This window comes from Amblyomma maculatum, chromosome 9, assembly GCF_055883805.1.
Source record: "Amblyomma maculatum isolate TAMU_Amacu chromosome 9, ASM5588380v1, whole genome shotgun sequence".
Classification (NCBI taxonomy): domain Eukaryota; kingdom Metazoa; phylum Arthropoda; class Arachnida; order Ixodida; family Ixodidae; genus Amblyomma; species Amblyomma maculatum.
This window is the reverse complement of record NC_139352.1, coordinates 97845798-97868861: the sequence shown is the minus strand read 5'-3', so window position 1 is coordinate 97868861 and position 23064 is coordinate 97845798. Positions and strand designations below refer to the sequence as shown.

Here is a 23064-nt window from a genome sequence, read left to right as displayed (position 1 = left end):
GTATCTCAGCACTGTAAAGAGGAAAAAACTGCACAAAGATCTTAAAGATGTAATCATGCCAGTGCCCCTGTATCGTATAATAAACTCCGGAGGCCTAGGACAAGATGTTCTTAAAAGAATTAAAAGGATGCCAGTTAAACCAAGTACAAAAACATTCTTTTTCAAACTGCACTCAGGTACCTTGCCAGTTAAGACATGGCTATCTGACAAAGGCATTTTTGTACCATGGACAACGAACTGCTTGCTGTGCAAAAAGCCAGAAACCGTTGAACATGTGTTCATTGAATGTTGGGACGCGATCTTCTATTGGGATGTCCTGCAACGTACACTAAAAAAGGAACTACCTTTAACACCGATTGGAATCCGCTATTTACCAATAGGCACAGATCATACAGGTGTCCCTTAAGACATGATTATGCTCCTCGGCCTCCATAGTTTATGGAAAACTCGAATGGCGGTACGCAATGCTGATGTAAACGTCCGAACTACAAAGGAAAACTTTGTGGAAAGTGTATGTTATATACGTGATGTGTACCCAGCGCAGAAAGACCCACCCGCGTGGATGAGTGTGCTTGATGATTTAGTTCAAATCAAGTCTTTTTAACTTGTGACCGGCTGAAGCAGCCGGGGTGCTTTTAACAACGTATCGTGCTTGTCTCAATAAAAAGGTATTGAAAAAAAATCGTCGTTAGTATAGTGGCCAGTATCCCCGCCTGTCACGCGGGAGACCGGGGTTCGATTCCCCGACGGGGAGCTTACTTTTTGTTTCTTTGTTGCATTCTGCGCCATTTGAGAACAGCGCTTGCCGGCTTCCCTGCGCTTCCTCGTTAGTATAGTGGCCAGTATCCCCGCCTGTCACGCGGGAGACCGGGGTTCGATTCCCCGACGGTGAGCTTAGTTTTTGCTTCTTTCTTGCATTATGCGCCATATCAGAACAGCACTTAGCCTCTTCCCTGCGCCTCCTCGTTAGTATAGTGGCCAGTATCCCCGCCTGTCACGCGGGAGACCGGGGTTCGATTCCCCGACGGGGAGCTTAGTTTTTGTTTCTTTCTTGCATTATGCGCCATATAAGAACAGCCCTTAGCCTCTTCCCTGCGCCTCCTCGTTAGTATAGTGGCCAGTATCCCCGCCTGTCACGCGGGAGACCGGGGTTCGATTCCCCGACGGGGAGCTTAGTTTTTGTTTCTTTGTTGCATTCTGCGCCATTTGAGAACAGCGCTTGCCGGCTTCCCTGCGCTTCCTCGTTAGTGTATACTCCACTTCCGGCCACCGAGCGTGACGGACGTGATTACCATGGGCTCCCAAGGAGCGGATTCAGCGGCCCAGCTGGGCCGTGGTATCAGGAGCACGGAAAGGCCTACCAAGGATTATGAACTGGTTCTACCGCATCTGCCTACAGGTTCGAGTGTTTTACGTACTGTTTTTTTGCATGGCGACATAAAAGCCAGGCCGTACAGGGTGGAGCACTTTCGAGACTCCCTCGCTCGTCTTTCACTGCTGCCGGAAGTGGTTGCCCTCGGGGCATACCAAATGAATCACGTGTGGGCGGTAACGTTTAAAGGTGAAGAGGCGAAAGCGAAGATTTTGGAAGCCCAAGCAATTGAAGTGAAGGAACACCGCTGCGTGGTCATTGACCCCTGTAACCAAGGCATCAGGTTGAAGCTTTTCTGGCTGCTTCACGGCGTGCAAGACGATGACGTGCGAGCGGCGTTGGCAGCTTTTGGAAAACTTACTGAAATTTCAAGAGACAAGTGGAGAGTGCAAGGGTGTGTCGACAAGGCTTCAACGACACGAACGGTCACGCTGAAGCTCAAAGTGGGCGTTACCATCGAGGACCTGCCGCATCAGCTTCGGGTCGCCGAGGTCGTCGCACTCGTCCACGTCCCAGGCAGAGCCCCGCTTTGCCTCCGGTGCCGCGGGAAAGGACATATACGTCGTGAGTGTCGTGTGCCGCGCTGCGGGCTGTGTCGTCGCTACGGCCATGACGAGTCGCAGTGTGTGCGCACGTATGCCAACGTTGCAGGCCCCGTGCCGAGTGAAGTGGCAGGCGAGCACTTGATGGACGCAGTGTACGCCGAGGAAGCGAGCAGTGGAATCACTGAGGAGGCAGAACAGAACGAACAGTCCTCTGAGAAGACCCCTGCCCCTAAAGAACACTGTGAATCAGAGTTGATAGTTCCGTTGTCGAATGTCGCTGGGACCGAGACACCCACGAAAGAAAACGGCGATGCCAGTGCAGCAAGCCCAGCGTCGGCTACGCAACACAGTGAGGAACAGGGGGACACTGAGGCTGAGATGCCAGCTGCTTCTACTTTGCCTGTGAAGCGGGTGCACGAAGACAGTGTGAACGAGGAATCAACCCAAGGAGGAGCGGAAAGCGGACAGCCTCCACTGAAGGCAGCCCCCCTTCGCCGGGCGTCCTTCAAGCCAAGGCCAAACGTGCCCCCAGACCGGAGAACTGTGTCACCTGTGCCTCCGCCATAGCGGGGGTACCCTTTCCGGGCGAGACGTTACAAGCCCGGTCCATGATCTGGAGCAGCGCTTGGAACGACGGACGGACTCGCCAAAAAGGAAGAATGGTCATCCCGTGCAACAGATCAACCGCAATGCTATCTTTCTGCAAAAGCGATGTGAGTGATATATGTTTCACGATTTATAATTTCTTGAGATGGCGACCAATTTAACCACTAGCTTGCGCGTAGCCACGCTAAATGTGAGGGGGCTGTCAACGCGTCGGAGACAACTGCAGCTGAACCGCATTCTGCTGGAAAATGAAATTGATGTGCTAGCAGTTCAAGAGAGCAAAATGGAAAGCGAACAACAAACAGAGAAAATGGCTGAAATATATCGTTCTAGATATAGTGTTTGCGTTTGTCATGCGGTTGGAAGATCGGGCGGATGTGTCATTTTCATTCGAAATTGCATAGAGTGTGTGCAGTGTGTGTTCTCGTGTGAGAGTGGGCGGCTATTGATATGTGATTTCAGTTTTTCTGGATTGGACTGGAGAGTGATCTGCGTTTATGCGCCGACTAGAACGTTTGAGAGGGAAGAGTTTTTTCACTATATGAAATCCTTCCTAATACATGAGAGGCGTGTTCTCCTGCTTGGAGACTTCAACTGTGTCTGTAGACCGGAAGATAGAACAACAGACCGTGTCCTTCGTGACAAGAGTGCAGAGTTACTTATTGACATTGTTATTGAGGCAGAGCTTGAAGATGCTGGCTGTATAATGACGCATGAAGGCCAAGCAAAGTTCACGCACTTTCAAGGTAGCTGTCATGCAAGGTTGGACCGAATATATGTTCCCATTGATTGTGTGCCTTTGTGCTCGGAATATGAAACACTTCCCATGAGCTTTAGTGACGGCTCCCTCGTAATGATTACTCTGGGCATGAAAAGTAAAGCAACAAAGTTCAATTGGGAGCTATGGAAATTTAATGAAAAACTGCTGCTGGATGAAGAGTTTACCACTAAAGTTAAATAATATATTAGGCATATGTTACAAAATGACTCTAATTTTATACAAGCATGGGAGCAGTTTACGTGCGAGGTAAAGATAGCTGCTATTGACCGAGCATGCACTCTCCGACGTAAAGAAAGAGAACAAGAAAAAGAACTTCGTAGCACACTTGAATACATGCTTAGCATGGAGAGCGTTAAGCCTGGCTTGTTCGCCCAAGATATAAAAAAGATAAAAACCAAACTTGAGGTGATAGACGAAGAGAAGTATCGCGGTGCGGTGATAAGGGCACGCAGTGAAAAGTTGTGGCTCGGAGAGACGCCCACGAAAAGTGCACTTAGTGACGAAAAAAGGTAGGCAGTGTCAAAAGAGATAAAAGAAATCTGCTATCAGAACGTAGTCACCTCGGAAAAAAAAACGATTGAACGGGCGTTTGTAGAATTTTACAGCGAATTGTTTAGCCTGAAAACACCGGACATTGAACGCTTCAGAAAAGACTTTCTGTCGCTGATGCCAAGAGCAGAAGACGAAGTGGCGCAGACACTTGAAGCAAGTATTACTTCCGAGGAAATTGAGGCCGCTATCGGGGAATTAAATTCCAATAAGTCACCCGGACCAGATGGTCTTGGTGCTGCCATATACAAGGCCTTTCAAACTGAAATGGCTGTTTTAGTGGAAAGAGTTATTAGTGAATGCTACGAAAAGAGCGTACCTCCTCCGTCTTTTCGAATGTCACACATTGTACTAATCCCGAAAACAGATGACCATGTTAAGCTTCAGTCTGTAGCGTCTTACCGTCCTATAAGTCTAACGAATGTTGACTATAAAATTTACATGAAAGTATTAGGGCGACGACTCCAAAGTGTAATTACTTCTCTTGTAGGCCCACATCAGACATGCGGTATAAAAGGACGGACCATTTTTACTAACATACACGCAGCAAGGAGTGTACTCGAATGTTGTGACGCGATACATGACCACGTAGCCATGATGCAATTAGACCTCCACAAAGCATTTGATAAAGTGGTACATGAAATTTTGTTCTCTGTTTTAGAGTATGTCAGTGCTGGTTCCGTGATTACAAAGGGCGTAAAAATGGTTTACGAGTGCTGTTCAGCGAGACTGGTCGTGAATAAGCAGTTAACTGATCGTATACCTGTTCAGTCGTCAGTAAGGCAGGGCTGTCCTCTGTCTCCCCTTTTGTTTGCGCTTTATCTGGAGCCTTTCTGTCTAAGATTGCTTACAAGGCCAAACATACGCGGTTATAGATTTTTTCAAAGTGAAGTTCGGGTTTTGGCATACGTGGACGATATTGCGGTTTTTTGTACTGACCATGAGAGCGTGCAAGAAGTTGTAAAAGAAGCCACTGCTTTTTGCACTGCAATGGAAGTGAAATTAGTTGGCCAAAGAGTTTAGGATTTTGGCACGGAAACTGGCAATACGCGCCTGAACTGTTCTCCAGTATGCAATGGACAATAACGCCAGGCAATTACCTTGGTGTGCCACTAAAGCATTACCGTGAAAGCAAGGAATGTTGGGCCGGTGAAGTTGAGCTAGTGAAAAGAAGCCACTGCTTTTTGCACTGCAATGGAAGTGAAATTAGTTGGCCAAAGAGTTTAGGATTTTGGCACGGAAACTGGCAATACGCGCCTGAACTGTTCTCCAGTATGCAATGGACAATAACGCCAGGCAATTACCTTGGTGTGCCACTAAAGCATTACCGTGAAAGGAAGGAATGTTGGGCCGGTGAAGTTGAGCTAGTGAAAACCCAAACAAACAAATGGGGAGGACATAACTTTTCTATGTTCGCAAGAGCTACCGTTTGTAATATGTTCCTAGTTGCAAAAATTTTTTACACGCTGCAAGTGTTATCTATGTCAAGAATCTCTGTTCAAAAACTGCATAGGGTATTTGCCACGTTTCTGTGGGCTTCAACATGGGAGCGTACCAGTCGATGCAACCTTTTTCATACGGTGCATAACGGTGGACTGGGCTTGTCACATTTATACTTAAAGCAGATTGTAACAAGGTTCTTTTTTTTGCGCGAACAAAGCGATGTTTTTCTTAGAACGGCAATCCAAGTGCGATTGCGTGATTCACTGCCGGAATATGTAGTTTCGACTATGTCTACAGGGACAATGGCTCTAAGTGCTTTTCTTCGCGAAGTTGTCGCGTCCTTCCAAATAGTGAAGGCGAGATTTTCAAATGAGTATATGTGTACTGTTACGCGAAAACGGCTGTACAAAGATTTATTGGAAACCTTTTTACCTGTGCCTCTTTATCGCGCTGTATATGCTTTGGGTCCGGAGCGGGACGTGTTGAAGAGAGTGAAAAGAATGCCCATCAGATCGTCCGCTAAATCTTTCTTTTTTCAATTGCATACCGGCACTCTTCCGGTGAAGCCATGGCTGGAAAGCAAAGGCCTTTTCGTGCCTTGGTCTGCTGACTGTTTAATTTGCAAACAGCTGGAAACCATAGAGCATATTTTCCTTGATTGTCACGATGCGGTTTTTTTGTGGGACGTGCTACAGCGTACTATCAAAAAGGACTTACCAATAACGCCGTTTGGCATACGCTACCTTCCATGCGCCCAGCCAGGAGAAGTGCCCAGTGATTTATTGATGGTCTTGTGTATGCACAGCATATGGAGAACGCGGATGGATGTTCGCCATGAGCATGTTGTCGCACACCCAGCCCATCAATACTTTGTTGAAAGTGTAATGTACACGCGTGATGTTTTCGGAGGGCAATCTGAACCCCCGGATTGGCTGCCAGTCTTGGACAAGCTCATGTCACCTAATCCATTCTATCCTGTAAGAAACCTGTAAGAAAGTGACTTGTGTTTTTAATTCCATGCGACTTTTCATCGTTCTTTGTAGTTGCCAAGTCGGTAATAAAGAAAAAAAAATCCTCGTTAGTATAGTGGCCAGTATCCCCGCCTGTCACGCGGGAGACCGGGGTTCGATTCCCCGACGGGGAGCTTAGTTTTTGTTTCTTTCTTCCATTATGCGCCATATCAGAACAGCACTTTGCCTCTTCCCTGCGCCTCCTCGTTAGTATAGTGGCCAGTATCCCCGCCTGTCACGCGGGAGACCGGGGCTCGATTCCCCGACGGGGAGCTTAGTTTTTGTTTCTTTGTTGCATTCTGCGCCATTTGAGAACAGCGCTTGCCGGCTTCCCTGCGCTTCCTCGTTAGTATAGTGGCCAGTATCCCGCCTGTCACGCGGGAGACCGGGGTTCGATTCCCCGACGGGGAGCTTAGTTTTTGTTTCTTTCTTGCATTATGCGCCATATCAGAACAGCGCTTAGCCTCTTCCCTGCGCCTCCTCGTTAGTATAGTGGCCAGTATCCCCGCCTGTCATGCGGGAGACCGGGGTTCGATTCCCCGACGGGGAGCTTAGTTTTTGTTTCTTTCTTGCATTATGCGCCATATCTGAACAGCACATAGCCTCTTCCCTGCGCCTCCTCGTTAGTATAGTGGCCAGTATCCCCGCCTGTCACGCGGGAGACCGGGGCTCGATTCCCCGACGGGGAGCTTAGTTTTTGTTTCTTTGTTGCATTCTGCGCCATTTTAGAACAGCGCTTGCCGTCTTCCCTGCGCCGCCTCGTTAGTATAGTGGCCAGTATCCCCCCCTGTCACGCGGGAGACCCGGGATCGATTCCCCGACGGGGACCTTAGTTTTTGTTTCTTTCTTGCATTCTGTGCCATTTTAGAACAGCGCTTGCAGTCTTCCCTGCGCCGCCTCGTTAGTATAGTCATTCTACTTCCGGCCACCGGCGTGTACGGACGCAGAATGATGAGCTCCGGCGGAGCGGCGATTGCGGCCCAGGCTGGCCGCGGTAACAGGCTTGTGGAAAACGACGATAAGGAATATCAGATTATTTTGCCGCATCTGCCCACCGGACGTGTTGTTTTCAACACAGTTTTTTTGCACGGTGACGTACGAGTGCGACCCTTCAGGGTTGAAGATTTCCGGGACGCCCTGGCCAAGATTGGTACGCTCCCAGACGTGGTGGCCTTGGGGGCTTACCAAATAAACCATGTCTGGGCGGTGACTTTGAACAGCACGGAAGCAACCAAGCGGCTGCTAGCCTTCAAGGAGCTTCAAGTGAAAGGTCGACGGTGTATCATCATTGACCCGGAGGACCAACAGGTGAAGCTACGGCTCCACTGGATGTTGCACGGCGTGGCGGATGAAGATATCCGAACAGCTTTTGCGGCGTTCGGCGAGGTGACGGAAGTGACCCGTGAGCGGTGGCGAGTCCAGGGAGTGCACGAAAAGGGCTCAACAACGAGAACCGTGCTTCTGAAGTTGAAGCCTGGGATGAAGATAGAAGACCTGCCTCACCAGATAAGAGTAGCAGGGGAGTTGGCCCTTGTTGTGGTGCCTGGGCGGCCCATGCAGTGCCTGCGCTGCCGCGGGACCGGTCATGTGCGCCGGGAATGCAAGATTCCGCGGTGTGCGACGTGTAAGCGGTTTGGCCACTCGGAGGAAGACTGCGTACGAACGTATGCAGTGGCTACTCCACCAACAGCGAGGGCGGACATGACGGAACACCGAATGGATGTCGCAGAGACGGAGGATGCCGCAAAAGGGGTCGGAGAGGACGAGAGGGTGGCAGCAACGACAGGCATGTTAGTGCCCCCGGGGGGTGGTGACGAGATGCTCGGTGGACCAGACAGGGAAGTGGCACTGCCAAGCAACGGACCGTCGGAGGAAGAAATGGTGAGCGATGCCCAGAGCTCAAAACTTGAACTTCCGGAGTCTGCGGGCAGAAGGGGGACCCTCGAAGGGAGCAGCGGCCGAGCGACCAAGGTCCAGGGCCCTGCGAAGCGTGCCCACGACGGGAGCGCCAGTGAGACGAATGAGGCAGAGGCAGCTAGCAACGACGAGCCGCCGATAAAAACGCTAATAGGGAGGAGGGCGACCTTCAAACCAAGACCGAATGTCTCGACGGACAGGAGAGCTGCCGAAAAGCCGCCCCCGTCACAAGGTCTGCCAGTCCAACCTCATGGCTCTGGCGTCAACGAAAGCGTCTAGCGCCATGCTAGACGTGAAGGGTAAGCACCAAGCTCTTGGCCTCTTTTCACTCTAAGAAAATGGCTTATGTACTGTCACTAAAGGTTGCGACCCTTAACGTGAGAGGTCTAGCAGCAAAAAGGAAGCAGAGCCAGGTCCTGCGCCTTTTAAATGAAAATGACATCGATATACTTGGAGTTCAAGAGACAAAAGTCGAGGGTGAGCAAGAGACCGAGAGCATGGTGCAACGTTTCACGTCGCGGTTTTACGCAGTTGTCAGCCATGCAGTCGGTACTTCTGCTGGATGCGTCCTGTTTGTGAAGAAGTTGCCGGGTCTTGTAGTGCAGTCGCATGCTTCTTTTCCGTCGGGTCGGGGCGTGGTCCTCGATTTTAGTTTTTGCTCGGCTGAGTGGCGTGCTGTTTGTATATATGCACCTACGATAGTTGATGAGAGGGCTGCTTTGTTTGATTTTGTTGAAGATTATATAAACACGGATAAGCAACTTTTCTTTCTGGGAGATTTCAATTGTGTATGAGCTCCGGTGACAAAACTAGCCATCGTACATTTAGGGATCGTAGCACAGAGGTACTTTCACGCTTGATTGACGAGTTTGCACTGGAAGACGTTGCAGAGTGTCTCACGAGCGAGCGACGGGTTCAGTATACGCATTTTCAGGGTGCTAGCCACGCCCGCCTTGACAGAATTTATGTGGCCGCAGAACTGGCTCCAAAATGTCAGGATTATTATGTTTTGGCGGTAACGTACTCAGATCACTGCATGGTTCAGTGTACAATTGGAACAAGAAAGAGAGGTAGCGGTTTTAGTTGGGAATTGTGGAAGTCAAATAATAAACTGCTGAATGACGAGCAATTCACCAGACTAGTTGAAGAAGAAATTGGTAGGATTTGTCTGGAGGACAGCCACGAACTGGGTCAAGAATGGGAACTGTGTAAGCAACAAATAAAAATCAAAGCTGTAGAAAAGGCCAGCTGCATAAGGTTTCAAGAAAAACAAAATGAAGTGCATTTAAGATCTTTGCTAGATAAATTGTTAGCCCTGGAGTGTAACACGCCAGGGTTATACATGGACGATATTAGAAAAATAAAACAAAGACTTCAACTGAATGACGAAGACCGTTATCGCGGAGCACTGGTGCGTGCGAGAGCGGAAAAACTTGCCATGGATGAGACGCCGACAAAAAGATCGTTGGGAATAGAAAAAGCAAATGCAAGGCGAAATCACGTGGCAGAGGTAGATTGGGCAGGACGCACAGAGACCGATAACGAAGGAATCGCGAAAGCTTTCCGGGAGTATTATGAAGAGCTATTTTCGTCCCGAGAGGTTAATTTGGACCGTTTTAAAGAATCCTTTCTTGACGCGATGACAAAAATTGATGACGAACAAAAAGAAAGACTGGAGCGGCCAATAAGCGAAAAAGAAGTGCAGCAGGCAATAGAAAATTTAAACCCAGGGAAATCACCCGGGCCTGATGGCCTGAGTGCGGCTTTTTATAAAGCGTTCAAGGAACAGCTATCTCCTTTGTTGTGTGCCTTATTTAATGAAGCGTATGAACTGAAGGCACTGCCTGCGTCTTTCGGATCGTCGCACACAGTACTTATTCCGAAAACTGACCAACCAGATAAGCTTAGGCAGTTGTCTTACAGGCCCATTGCTCTGACAAACGTTGATTACAAGATTTATATGAAGGTGCTTGCTGGCAGACTACAAACGGTTATATGCGAACTAGTGGGCCTTCACCAAACGTGCGGTATCAAAGGGCGATCTATCTTTCAGAACATTCACAAAGCGAGAAGTGTGCTCGAATGCTGCGATGCAAATCATGCGTGTGTTGCGTTACTGCAGTTGGACTTGGAGAAAGCTTTTGATTGTGTGGCACATACTATTCTGTTCAGTATATTAGACTATGTTAATGTCGGCTCTGTTATTCGAGAGGGAGTGGCCTTGGCGTACCGTAACTGCACTACGAGATTAATTGTCAATAAGTCACTGGGGGCCCCCATCAACGTACGACGTTCGGTGCGCCAAGGTTGCCCCCTCAGCCCTCTTTTGTTCGGCATTTATATTGAAACATTGTGTTTAAGCATCCTACAAAACAATGACATTGATGGTTTTCGACTGCAGGAGTCAGAAGTCAATTGCTGGCTTACGCAGACGACGTTGCGGTTTTTTGTGTGAATAAGGAGAGTATAAAGAGGACAGTGGATGTGGTAAAACATTTTAGCAAAGTCACAGGGAGTAAAGTTAACTGGGGTAAGTGCCTGGGATTTTGGCACGGAGAATGGCAGCTGACCCCCGACACTTACGCTAATGTTTCGTGGGTTACAACGCCTGCAAAGTACTTGGGTGTGCCCTTGGAATTTTACAAGGAAAGCGAGCCATACTGGCTAGAGCAGGTCAGAGAAACCCGTGAAAAAGCGGAGAAATGGAAAAGCGCTCAATTATCAATATTTGCAAGAGCCGCAGTTTGCAACCTTTTTTTAATTAGTAAGTTATGGTATGTAATGCAAGTGTTGCATTGCTCCCGTGTAAATGTGCAAAAATTGCATCGAGTTTTTGCGGTGTTTGTTTGGGCCTCGAGTTGGGAGAGGTGCAGTCGGACAAATTTGTTCCGGCAGGTGAAGCATGGGGGGCTTGGTCTGGGTCATTTGTTTGTGCGACAGATTGTCAACCGGTTTATGTTTTTTAGGGATGCCAGTGATCCATTCCTGCGCACAGTGTGTCAACAAAGACTTGGTCGAGCGTTGCCTGATTTCGCAGTTTATACTCAACGTATGCCGGGCTCTCTTTTTGGATTCTTTAGGGAAATTGTTGTGAGCGTGAAATTCTTAAGCACATGTTTTTCGAAAGAGTATTTAAGTAATGTTAAAAGGAGAACATTATACAAGGATGTTTGTGAAGTGGTGTTCCCGGTGCCCTTGTACCGAGCTTTATACTATGGAGGCACAGGAAGTAATGTATTAAAACGCGTAAAGAAAATGCAAGTTGCTACGGGAGCTAAAACGTTTTTCTTTATGCTACATACCGGTACTTTGAGTGTAAAATCATTTATGGAGGAAAAGGGTATTTTCCTACCGTGGGGGGCCCAATGTCTCATCTGCAAACAGCCAGAGACAATAGATCACGTGTTTTTGCATTGCTGGGAGGGGGTATATTTGTGGGATGTTCTGCAAAGGACAATAAAAAAACAGTTGCCACTTGATTCTCATGGCATTAGGTATTTGCCATTGGATAACCACGATGATATGCCGTTAGACCAGGTTGTTAATGTGCCTCCACAGTATATGGCGCGCACGAATGGCTGGTTATCACTGCGATCCAGATGCACGGCCAGCCCGCATGTATTTCCGTGAAAGTGTGCAGCGATGGCTCGACGTGCTTAAATTGCAACCATGTGCTCCTGAGTGGCTGTCAAAGCTGGAACCTTTGACGGTGCTCAAGGAATTTTAAAATGACAATGCCTACCCCTCAGTGGGAAATAGGCAACGCGAACTAGCTTTGTGTACATATATTATTCCTTTGTTCCTGTTGTTTTGAGGTCCAGTGCGGTGTACTTGTGTCAAAGTCAGGCAATAAAGAAAAAAAAAGCCTCGTTAGTATAGTGGCCAGTATCCCTCCCTGTCACGCGGGAGACCCGGGATTGATTCCCCGACGGGGACCTTAGTTTTTGTTTCTTTCTTGCATTCTGCGCCATTTTAGAACAGCGCTTGCCGTCTTCCCTGCGCCGCCTCGTTAGTTTAGTGGCCAGTATCCCCCCCCTGTCACGCGAGAGACCCGGGATCGATTCCCCGACTGGGACCTTAGTTTTTGTTTCTTTCTTGCATTCTGCGCCATTTTAGAACAGCGCTTGCCGACCTCACTGCGCCGCCTCGTTAGTATAGTAATGCTAAAAGCCCCTTTTTGTTTTGTTTTTTGTGTGTTCAGAGTGTATGCTGTGGGGATTCTGCTTCCGGCCACGCCAGTGAACGGACGCAGGATGCAGGCCTCCTCAGGAGCGGCTTCAGCGGCCACGTCAGGCCGCGGTAACAGGACTGCTGAACAGGACAATACTTACCAGGTCGTTTTGCCTGCACTGCCAACATGTCGGTTTGTTTTGAATACCGTTTTTGTGCACGCCAATATCAGGGCCCGCCCGCACCGGGTGGAAGATTTCCGGGAAGCTTTAGCACAACACTCGCTAATCCCCGATGTTATCGCTATGGGGGCGTATCGGATGGGCCACGTCTGGGCCGTCACCCTCAAGAATACTGAAGCCGTCAATAAGATTGTAAGTGTAGGTGAGCTGTCTGTGAAAAACGGTCGCTGCTTGGTGATTGACCCGGCGAACCAGGACATGCGACTCAAACTTTCCTGGCTACTACACAACGTGCCAGACGAAGATGTTCGTGCTGCATTTGCGCCGTACGGAAATGTGTCGGAAGTTTCCCGGGAGCGCTGGCGTGTTAAAAGTATGTTTGAAAAGGGCTCTATTACTAGGCTCGTCACGCTGAAGCTGAAAGCTGGCACAGTTATGCAAGTTCGACTCGCGAGAGCGCTGCCTGAATTCATTGTTACAACCAGTGATATAATGTGCCGTCGCGTGACAGGCTACTTTCATGAAGTTGTAGTTTCTTTCCCTATGCTGCATGCTCAGTTCTCATTGAATTACCTGTGTTCTCTTACAAAAAAGAAATTGTATGCAGGCTTGCTGGAAAACCTACTACCAGCTCCACTATACAGAGTAATTTACTGTGAAGGCCCAGGAAGGGATGTGTTGAAGAGGGTCAAAAGAATGCCAGTTAGACCTCACATTAAATCCTTTTTTTTTAAGTTACACACGAACACCCTCCCCGTAAAAGCATGGCGATACCAGAAGGGCATATTTGTTCCATGGACAATTAATTGTCTATTGTGCAAAAAGCGGAAACAATTGAACACGTTTTCATCGGGGGCTGGGACCCTATCTTCCATTGGGACATATTACAACGAACTCTAAAGAAAAAGCGGCCCATTACACCCTACGGCATCCGGTTTCTCCCAGTGAAAAGTGATGAAATTCCCTATGACATGCTTATGCTCCTAGGTCTTCAAAGTCTGTGGCAAAGAAGAATGGCAGTGCGTCACGCAGATCCAAATGTTCTCTCTGTACGTGAAAATTTCATTCAGAGTATGGTATACATGAGAGAAGTGTATCAGGCATTACCCGAACCTCCTGAGTGGATAGATGTATTTGATGAGTTAGTGTGTCTGAAGAAATTTTAATTTGTCTCGCCAGCTGAAGACAGGTTGGCGTATTTTATCTCTTGTAAACTGTGCATTGTCCGGCAATAAGGAAAAAAAAATCCTCGTTAGTATAGTGGCCAGTACCCCGCTTGTCATGCGGGAGACCGCGGTTCGATTCCCCGACGGGGAGCTTAGTTTGTTTCTTTTTTGCATTCTGCGTTATTTCAGAACAGCGCTTGCCGCATCTTTTGCACCTCCTCGTTAGTATAGTGATTCTACTTCCGGCTACCGAGCGTGACGGACGTGTGTATGATGTGCACCCAAGGAGCGGATTCAGCGGCCCAGCTGGGCCGTGGTATCAGGAGTAGGGAAAGGCCTGCCAAGGATTATGAACTGGTTCTGCCGCATCTGCCTACAGGTTCGAGTGTTCTGCATACTGTTTTTTTGCATGGCGACATAAAAGCCAGGCCGTACCGGGTGGAGCACTTTCGAGGCTCCCTCGCTCGTCTTTCACTTTTGCCGGAAGTGGTTGCCCTCGGGGCATATCAAATGAATCAAATATGTGCGGTAACGTTTAAAGGTGAAGAGGGGAAAGCGAAGATTTTGCAAGCCGAAGCTTTTGAAGTGAAAGAGCACCGATGCGTGGTCATTGACCCCTCCAACCAAGGCATCAGGCTAAAACTTTTCTCGCTGCTTCAAGGCGTGCACGACGATGATGTGCGAGCGGCGTTGGCGGCTATCGGAAAAGTGACTGAAATTTCAAGAGACAAGTGGAGAGTGCAAGGGTGTGTCGACAAGGCTTCAACGACACGAACGGTCACGCTGAAGCTAAAAGTGGGCGTTACCATCGAGGACCTGCCGCATCAGCTTCGGGTCGCCGATGACGTCGCACTCGTCCACGTTCCAGGCAGAGCCCCGCATTGCCTCCGGTGCCGCGGGAAAAGACATATACGTCGTGAGTGTCGTGTGCCGCGCTGCGGGCTGTGTCGTCGCTACGGCCATGACGAGTCCCAGTCTGTGCCCATGTATGCCAACGTTGCAGGCCCCGTGCCGAGTGAAGTGGCAGGCGAGCACTTGATGGACGCAGTGGACGCCGAGGAAACTAGCAGTGGAACCACTGAGGATGCAGAGCTGAAAGAAGAATCCTCTGAGAAGACCCCTGCCCTTAAAGAACACTGTGAGTCAGATGTGATTGTTCCGTTGCCGAATGTTGCTGGGACCGAGACACCCACGATAGAAGACGGCAATGCCAGTGCTGCGAGCCCAGCTTCGGCTACGCAACACAGTGAGGAACAGGGGGACACTGAAGCTGAGATGCCAGCTGCTTCTACCTTGCCTGTGAAGCGGGTGCACGAAGACAGTGTCAACGAGGAATCAACCCAAGGAGGAGCGGAAAGCGGACAGCCTCCACTGAAGGCGGCCCCCCTTCGCAGGGCGTCCTTCAAGCCAAGGCCAAACGTGCCCCCAGACCGGAGAACTGTGTCACCTGTGCCTCCGCCATAGCGGGGGTACCCTTTCGGTCGAGACGTTAGAAGCCCGGTCCATGATCGGGACCAGCGCTTGGAACGACGGACGGACTCGCCAAAACGGAAGAATGGTCATCCCGTGCAACAGATCAACTGCAATGCTGTCTTTCTGCAAAAGAGATGTGAGTGATATGTTTCGCGATTTATAATTTCTTGAGATGGTGACCAATTTATCCACTAGCTTGCGCGTAGCCACGCTAAATGTGAGGGGGCTGTCAACGCGTCGGAGACAACAGCAGCTGAACCGCGCCTTCTGCTGGAAAATGAAATTGAGGTGCTAGCAGTTCAAGAGAGGAAAATGGAAAGCGAACAACAAACAGATAAAATGGCTGAAATATATCGTTCTAGATATAGTGTTTGCGTTTGTCATGCGGTTGGAAGATCGGGGGGATGTGTCATTTTCATCCGAAATTGATTAGAGTGTGTACAGTCTGTGTTCTCGTGTGAGAGTGGACGGCTATTGATATGCGATTTCAGTTTTTCTGGATTTGACTGGAGAGTGATCTGCGTTTATGCGCCGACTAGAACGTTTGAGCGGGAAGTGTTTTTTCACTATATGAAATCCTTCCTAATACACGAGAGGCGTGTTCTCCTGCTTGGAGACTTCAACTGTGTCTGTAGACCGGAAGATAGAACAACAGACCGTGTCCTTCGTGACAAGAGTGCAGAGTTACTTACTGGCATTGTTATTGAGGCAGAGCTTGAAGATGCTGGCTGTATAATGACGCATGAAGGCCGAGCAAAGTTCACGCACTTTCAAGGTAGCTGTCATGCAAGGTTGGACCGAATATATGTTCCCATTGATTGTGTGCCCTTGTGCTCGGAATATCAAGCACTTCCCATGAGCTTTAGTGACCACTCTCTCGTAATCATTACTATAGGCATGAAAAGTAAAGCAACAAAGTTCAATTGGGAGCTATGGAAATTTAATGAAAAACTGCTGCTGGATGAAGAGTTTACCACTAAAGTTAAAGAATATATTAAGCATATGTTACAAAATGACTCGAATTTTGTACAAGCGGGGGAGCAGTTTAAGTGCGATATAAAGACAGCTGCTATTGACCGAGCATGCACTCTCCGACGTAAAGAAAGAGGACAAGAAAAAGAACTTCGTAGCACACTTGAATACATGCTTAGCATGGAGAGCGTTAAGCCTGGCTTGGTCGCCCAAGATATTAAAAAGGTAAAACCAAACTTGGGGTGATGGACGAAGAGAAGTATCGCGGTGCGGTGATAAGGGCACGCAGCGAAAAATTGTGGCTCGGAGAGACGCCCACGAAAAGGGCACTTAGTGACGAAAAAAAACTACGCAGTGTCAAAAGACATAAAAGAAATCTGCTATCAGAACGTAGTTACCTCGGAAAAAAAAAACGATTGAACGGGCGTTTGTAGAATTTTACAGCGAATTGTTTAGCCTGAAAACACCTGACATTGAACCCTTCAGAAAAGACTTTCTGTCGCTGATGCCAAGAGTAGAAGACGAAGTGGCGCAGACACTTGAAGCAAGTATTACTTCCGAGGAAATTGAGGCCGCTATCGGGGAATTAAATTCCAATAAGTCACCCGGACCAGATGGTCTTGGTGCTGCCATATACAAGGCCTTTCAAACCGAAATGGCTGTTATGCTGGAAAGAGTTATTAGCGAATGCTACGAAAAGAACGTACCTCCTCCGTCTTTTCGAATGTCACACATTGTACTAATCCCGAAACAGATGACCATGTTAAGCTTCAGTCTGTAGCGTCTTACGTCCTACAGGTCTAACGAATGTTGACTATAAAATTTACATGAAAGTATTAGGGCGACAACTCCAACGTGTAATTACTTCTCTTGTAGGCCCACATCAGACATGAGGTATAAAAGGAAGGACCATTTTTACTAACATACACGCAGCAAGTAGTGTACTCGAATGTTATGACGCGATGCATGACCACGTAGCCATGATGCAATTAGACCTCCCCAAGGCATTTGATAAAGTGGTACATGAAATTTTGTTCTCTGTTTTAGAGTATGTCAATGCTGGTTCCGTAATTACAAAGGGCGTGAAAATGGTTTACAAGTGCTGTTCAGCGAGACTGATCGTGAATAAGCATTTAACTGATCGTATACCTGTTCAGTCGTCAGTAAGGCAGGGTTGTCCTCTGTCTCCCCTTTTGTTTGCGCTTTATCTGGAGCCTTTCTGTCTAAGATTGCTTACAAGGCCAAACATACGCGGTTATAGATTTTTTCGAAGTGAAGTTCGGGTTTTGGCATACGCGGACGATATTGCGGTTTTTTGTACTGATCATGAGAGCGTGCAAGAAGATGTAAAAGAAGCCACTGCTTTTTGCACTGCAAGTGGAAGTGAAATTAGTTGGGCAAAGTGTTTAGGATTTTGGCACGGAAACTGGCAATACGCGCCTGAACTGTTCTCCAGTATGTAATGGACAATAACGCCAGGCAATTACTTTGGCGTGCCACTAAAGCATTACCGTGAAAGCAAGGAATGTTGGGCCGGGGAGGTTGAGCAAGTGAAAACCCAAACAAACAAATGGGGAGGACATAACTTTTCCATGTTCGCAAGAGCTACCGTTTGCAATATGTTCCTAGTTGCAAAAATTTTTTACATGCTGCAAGTGTTATCTATGTCAAGAATCTCTGTTCAAAAACTGCATAGGGTATTTGCCACGTTTGTGTGGGCTTCAACATGGGAGCGTACCAGTCGATGCAATCTATTTCATACGGTGCATAACGGTGGACTGGGCTTGTCACATTTATACTTAAAGCAGATTGTAACAAGGTTCTTTTTTTTTTGCACGAACAAAGCGATGTTTTTCTCAGAACGGTAATCCAAGTGCGATTGCGTGATTCACTGCCGGAATATGTAGTTTCGACTATGTCTACAGGGACAATGGCTCTAAGTGCTTTTCTTGGCGAAGTTGTCGCGTCCTTCCAAATAGTGAAGGCGAGATTTTCAAATGAGTATATGTGTACTGTTACGCGAAAACGGCTGTACAAAGATTTATTGGAAACCTTTTTACCTGTGCCTCTTTATCGCGCTGTATATGCTTTGGGTCCGGAGCGGGACGTGTTGAAGAGAGTGAAAAGAATGCCCATCAGATCGTCCGCTAAATCTTTCTTTTTTCAATTGCATAACGCCACTCTTCCGGTGAAGCCATGGCTGAAAAGCAAAGGCCTTTTCGTGCCTTGGTCTGCTGACTGTTTAATTTGCAAAAAGCTGGAAACCATAGAGCATATTTTCCTTGATTGTCACGATGCGGTTTTTTTTTGTGGGACGTGCTACAGCGTACTATTAAAAGGGACTTACCAATAACGCCGTTTGGCATACGCTACCTTCCATGCGCCCAGCCAGGAGAAGTGCCCAGTGATTTATTAATGGTCTTGTGTATGCACAGCATATGGAGAACGCGGATGGATGTTCGCCATGAGCATGTTGTCGTACACACAGCCCATCAATACATTGTTGAAAGTGTAATGTTCACGCGTGATGTTTTCGGAGGGCAATCTGAACCCTGAACCCCCGGATTGGCTGCCAATCTTGGACAAGCTCATGTCACCTAATCCATTCTATCACAAGAAACCTGTAAGAAAGTGACTTGTGTTTTTAATTCCATGCGACTTTTCATCGTTCTTTGTAGTTGCCAAGTCGGTAATAAAGAAAAAAAAAGAAATCCTCTTTCGTATAGTGGCCAGTATCCCCGCCTGTCACGCGGGAGACCGGGGTCCGATTCCCCGAAGGGGAGCTTAGTTTTTGTTTCTTTCTGCCATTATGCTCCATATCAGAACAGCACTTAGGCTCTTCCCTGCGCCTCCTCGTTAGTATAGTGGCCAGTATCCCCGCCTGTCACGCGGGAGACCGGGGTTCGATTCCCCGACGGGGAGCTTAGTTTTTGTTTCTTTCTGACATTATGCGCCATATCAGAACAGCACTTAGCCTTTTCCCTGCGCCTCCTCGTTAGTATAGTGGCCAGTGTCCCCGCCTATCACGCGGGAGACCGGGGTTCGATTCCCCGACGGGGAGCTTAGTTTTTGTTTCTTTCTGCCATTATGCGCCATATCAGAACAGCACTTAGCCTCTTCCCTGCGCCTCCTCGTTAGTATAGTGGCCAGTATCCCCGCCTGTCACGCGGGAGACCGGGGTTCGTTTCCCCGACGGGGAGCTTAGTTTTTGTTTCTTTCTTGCATTATGCGCCATATCAGAACAACACTTAGCCTCTTCCCTGCGCCTCCTGGTTAGTATAGTGGCCAGTATCCCCGCCTGTCACGCGGGAGACCGGGGTTCGATTCCCCGACGGGGAGCTTAGTTTTTGTTTCTTTCTTGCATTCTGCGCCATTTCAGAACCGCGCTTGCCGTCTTCCTTGCGCCTCCTCGTTAGTATAGCGGGAGTCCACTTCCGGCTGCCCTAGCGAACGGACGTGTTATGTTGGGCTCCGTTGGAGCGGGTACAGCGGTCATGTCTGGCCGCGGAAACAGGCTTTTTGATTCGGACAGTGATTATCAGGTTGTACTGCCAAGTTTGCCTACAGGGCGATTTGTTGAAAATACTGTTTTTTTTGCGCGGTGACATCAGGGCCCGCCCATACCGGGTGGAAGACTTTCGTGATGTGCTTGCTCCGCTTTCGCTCATGCCGGATGTTATCGCCCTGGGGGCGTACCGTATGAACCACGTCTGGGCCGTGACCTTCAAGGACGCTGACTCGATGAAGAGGATACTTCGCTTTGCAAACCTGCAGGTTAAAGGTCCTCGGTGTCTCGTCATCGATTCTGCTAACCGAGACGTCCGAATGAAGGTACAGGCGCCCAAATCTTTAACTGGCGTGCGTGAGCGGCGACTTTTCTGTGCGTCAGCGCCCTATGACGGAGCGAAGTTGGAAACAGGATGAGGCTAAGCGCATGCTCACAAAGCACGCTCAGCTCACGACGCGTCCAGCGAGCGTGCTTTGTGAGCATGCGCTTAGCCTCATCCTGTTTCCAACTTCGCTCCATCATAGGGCGCTGACGCACAGAAAAGTCGCCGCTCGCGCAAGCCAGTTAAAGATTTGGGCGCCTGTACACTGGTTGCTGCACAGTGTACCAGACGAAGACGTGCGGCTCGCCTTTGCTGCTTTCCGAAGGTGACAGATGTTGCAAAGAAGTGGAGAGCACAGGGCGTGTCGGATAAGGGTTCAACAACAAGACTTGTGACACTCAAGTTGAATCCAGGTGTCAAGCTCGACGACCTTCCGCATCAGGTGAGCGTCAGTGGCGAATTGCCTCTAGTGGTAGTGCCTGGCAGGGCCCCGCTTTGCCTGCGCTGCCAAGGTACAGGTCACATACGGCGTGAGTGCCGCATTCCGCGATGCAGCTCTTGCCGTCGGCTCGGACACGAAGAGAGTCAGTGCACTCGCACATACGCAAGCGTCACCGGTCCCGGCAAAAGCGATGAAGCGTCCGAGCTGTACATGGATGAGGCGGACGCTGAGGAGACTTCGAAAGCAGGAAAAGGACCAGCGGTCAAGGAAGTATTGCAGCTGTAGTGAACTCTGCGAATATATTATGAAGACGAGGATGAACTAGGCGAGGATATCTCAAAGACGAGGAGAAGAACGACGAAGTGCCGCTGCGCTGCTCGAGCTCGCTTGTGGAAGGCCTAGACTGGCTGTGCTCTTGTGTGGTTCTCTGTGGTTCTTGGAGAGGGCTATTATCCCTGCTAAAGGACAGTAAACACCCCCTTTCACTTGGTGGAGGTCAGGATTTACTGCCGTCCTGGAGCTTCGAAGCCGCACACTCCCGACACAAGCAATGACCGACGCTACCACCCCCAGTCCAACCGGCCCCTCATCCGCCGTGTTCTGCGCTGGAGCTTTGCGCCAGCGTGATCCTCCTATCTTCAGCGGAACCGGCGACCACGACGTGGAAGATTGGCTGTCATCATATGAGCGGGTCAGTACGCACAACAAATGGGACGACGGTCTCAAATTAAATAACGTGATATTCTACCTGACGGACGTAGCCAACCTGTGGTTCCGCAACCACGAGGCTGATATCTCCTCGTGGTCTGCTTTCAAGACTACTTTTTCCGATATCTTCGGCAGGCCTGCAGTGCGCAAGCTGCGCGCTGAGCAACGCTTGCGCCGCCGTGCACAGCTACCCGGCGAAAATTTTACGAGTTATATTGAAGATGTTGTAGACCTGTGCAAGCGCGTGGACGCTTCAATGACAGAACAGGCCAAGATTGGTCATATTTTACAAGGAATCGACGATGACGCGTGCCAGATGCTTCTGGCCAGAAACCCAGCAACCGTGGTCGACGTCATCAATGCATGCCAAAACTTTGAGGAATTACGCAAGCGCCGTCAAATCACTCGTTCTTCGCTCTCACACCAGGAGCCTCTTGCAGCGTTAACAGCTGATCCAGAACAGCCCCCCTTGCTGCAACAAATCAAGCAGTTCATTCGAGAAGAAGTTGCCCGTCAACTGTCCCTCGTTGCCCATCGTCCTGACGCTTCCTCTCCTTTGGCGCCAAAGTTGCAGCAAGTGATCCGCGAACAAGTCGCAGAAGCACTTCCTACGCTTCCTGAAACTCCTGCCGTCGCTCCCTTGACATACGTCGGAGCACCACTACAATATAGCCAACCATCTGTCCCAGCCCCTTTGACCTACGCGGCAGTGGCTGCGCGGCCTCCGCCTGAGCCGTTACCACCCGTGCAGCCTGTCCTACGCCATGCACCGCTTCCTCAAACGGCTCCGCTTCATCCTGCGACTCCGCGCTATTACAACCCGTGGCGTACTTCTGACAATCGCCCAATTTGTTACTACTGTGGTTGCCCTGGACACGTGGCTCGTCGGTGCCGTCGCCGCATGGCTGCGCGTCCCGAGCCTGCGTCTTCGGAGTATTCCCCACCGCTGCTTCGTTCTGCTCCGTCTTCGCCTGCATACGCCGCCGAACAGCGTTCGTACACGACCAATCGTTCGCCTTCTCCACGTCGCAGGTCACTGTCACCAATGCGCCGGCGACCACCCCCTGCTGATGAGGGAAACTAAGTTCCGCGGTTCATGAGGCGAGAACTGCGTGCTCTGCGAAAAGCTCAAGGCCTCATATTTTGCCCACGAACGTTATAGTAATCTCTGTAGATGGTCTGTCTGTACATGCGCTGGTCGATACAGGTGCTGCAGTGTCTGTGATTCATGAGCGACTTTGCCGACGATTACGAAAAGTTACAACGCCATTTAACGGTTTGTCGCTCCGCACTGCCAGCGAAGAGAGGATTGCACCTTTAGCAGCATGTACAGCGCGCGTCGTCATTGAAGGTATTTTATACAGTGTAGAGTTCGTAGTTTTGTCGTCTTGTTCTCACGATGTGATCCTTGGATGGGACTTCTTGTCTAAAAATAACGCCGTGATCGATTGCGCCCGAGCTGAAGTGGAATTTTCTACACTGTGCGACGTACTGCACGACGACAACCGTTCAGTGTGTCCTCAAAAGCTCACCATCGCTGAAGATGTCGACGTAGCTCCAGAAGCTTGTGCCCTTGTGCCTCTTTCGTGTCCTACCGTGTCAGCCGTTAGTGTTCTATTTACGCCGTCTGCATCCTTCATCCACCGCAAGCACCTGCCGCTGCCGTCTGCTGTTCTCGATATTCACGGTGGCTTCACGAAGCTACTCATCTACAATCCGTCTCCGCGCCCGATTACTTTACTACGTGGGGAATCTCCCGGTTCTATTGAACCAGCCCACCTTCTCTCTGACCTGGATGCCCCCGACACCAACCGTGGTAACTACATCGATGCTCTGCAGTCCGATCCGACGCCTGATTCGTTGCCAGACGACTTCTTCCGAACCGCCATCGATGACGC

At 49.3% G+C, this 23064-nt stretch overlaps 6 non-coding genes across 6 annotated transcripts; all 6 read left to right on the top strand.

The window, feature by feature from the left end:
• The first annotated feature begins 960 nt into the window (after positions 1–960).
• On the top strand, positions 961–1032 carry TRNAD-GUC (transfer RNA aspartic acid (anticodon GUC)). The gene has a single exon. It is a non-coding gene; the product is annotated as a tRNA-Asp (tRNA).
• A 67-nt stretch (positions 1033–1099) lies between these two features.
• Positions 1100–1171, top strand: TRNAD-GUC (transfer RNA aspartic acid (anticodon GUC)). Its single transcript has one exon. It is a non-coding gene; the product is annotated as a tRNA-Asp (tRNA).
• A 5197-nt stretch (positions 1172–6368) lies between these two features.
• On the top strand, positions 6369–6440 carry TRNAD-GUC (transfer RNA aspartic acid (anticodon GUC)). Its single transcript has one exon. It is a non-coding gene; the product is annotated as a tRNA-Asp (tRNA).
• A 344-nt stretch (positions 6441–6784) lies between these two features.
• On the top strand, positions 6785–6856 carry TRNAD-GUC (transfer RNA aspartic acid (anticodon GUC)). Its single transcript has one exon. It is a non-coding gene; the product is annotated as a tRNA-Asp (tRNA).
• Positions 6857–19036: 12180 nt separating this feature from the next.
• TRNAD-GUC (transfer RNA aspartic acid (anticodon GUC)) lies at positions 19037–19108 on the top strand. The gene has a single exon. It is a non-coding gene; the product is annotated as a tRNA-Asp (tRNA).
• Positions 19109–19175: 67 nt separating this feature from the next.
• TRNAD-AUC (transfer RNA aspartic acid (anticodon AUC)) lies at positions 19176–19247 on the top strand. Its single transcript has one exon. It is a non-coding gene; the product is annotated as a tRNA-Asp (tRNA).
• The last annotated feature ends 3817 nt before the right edge of the window (positions 19248–23064 follow it).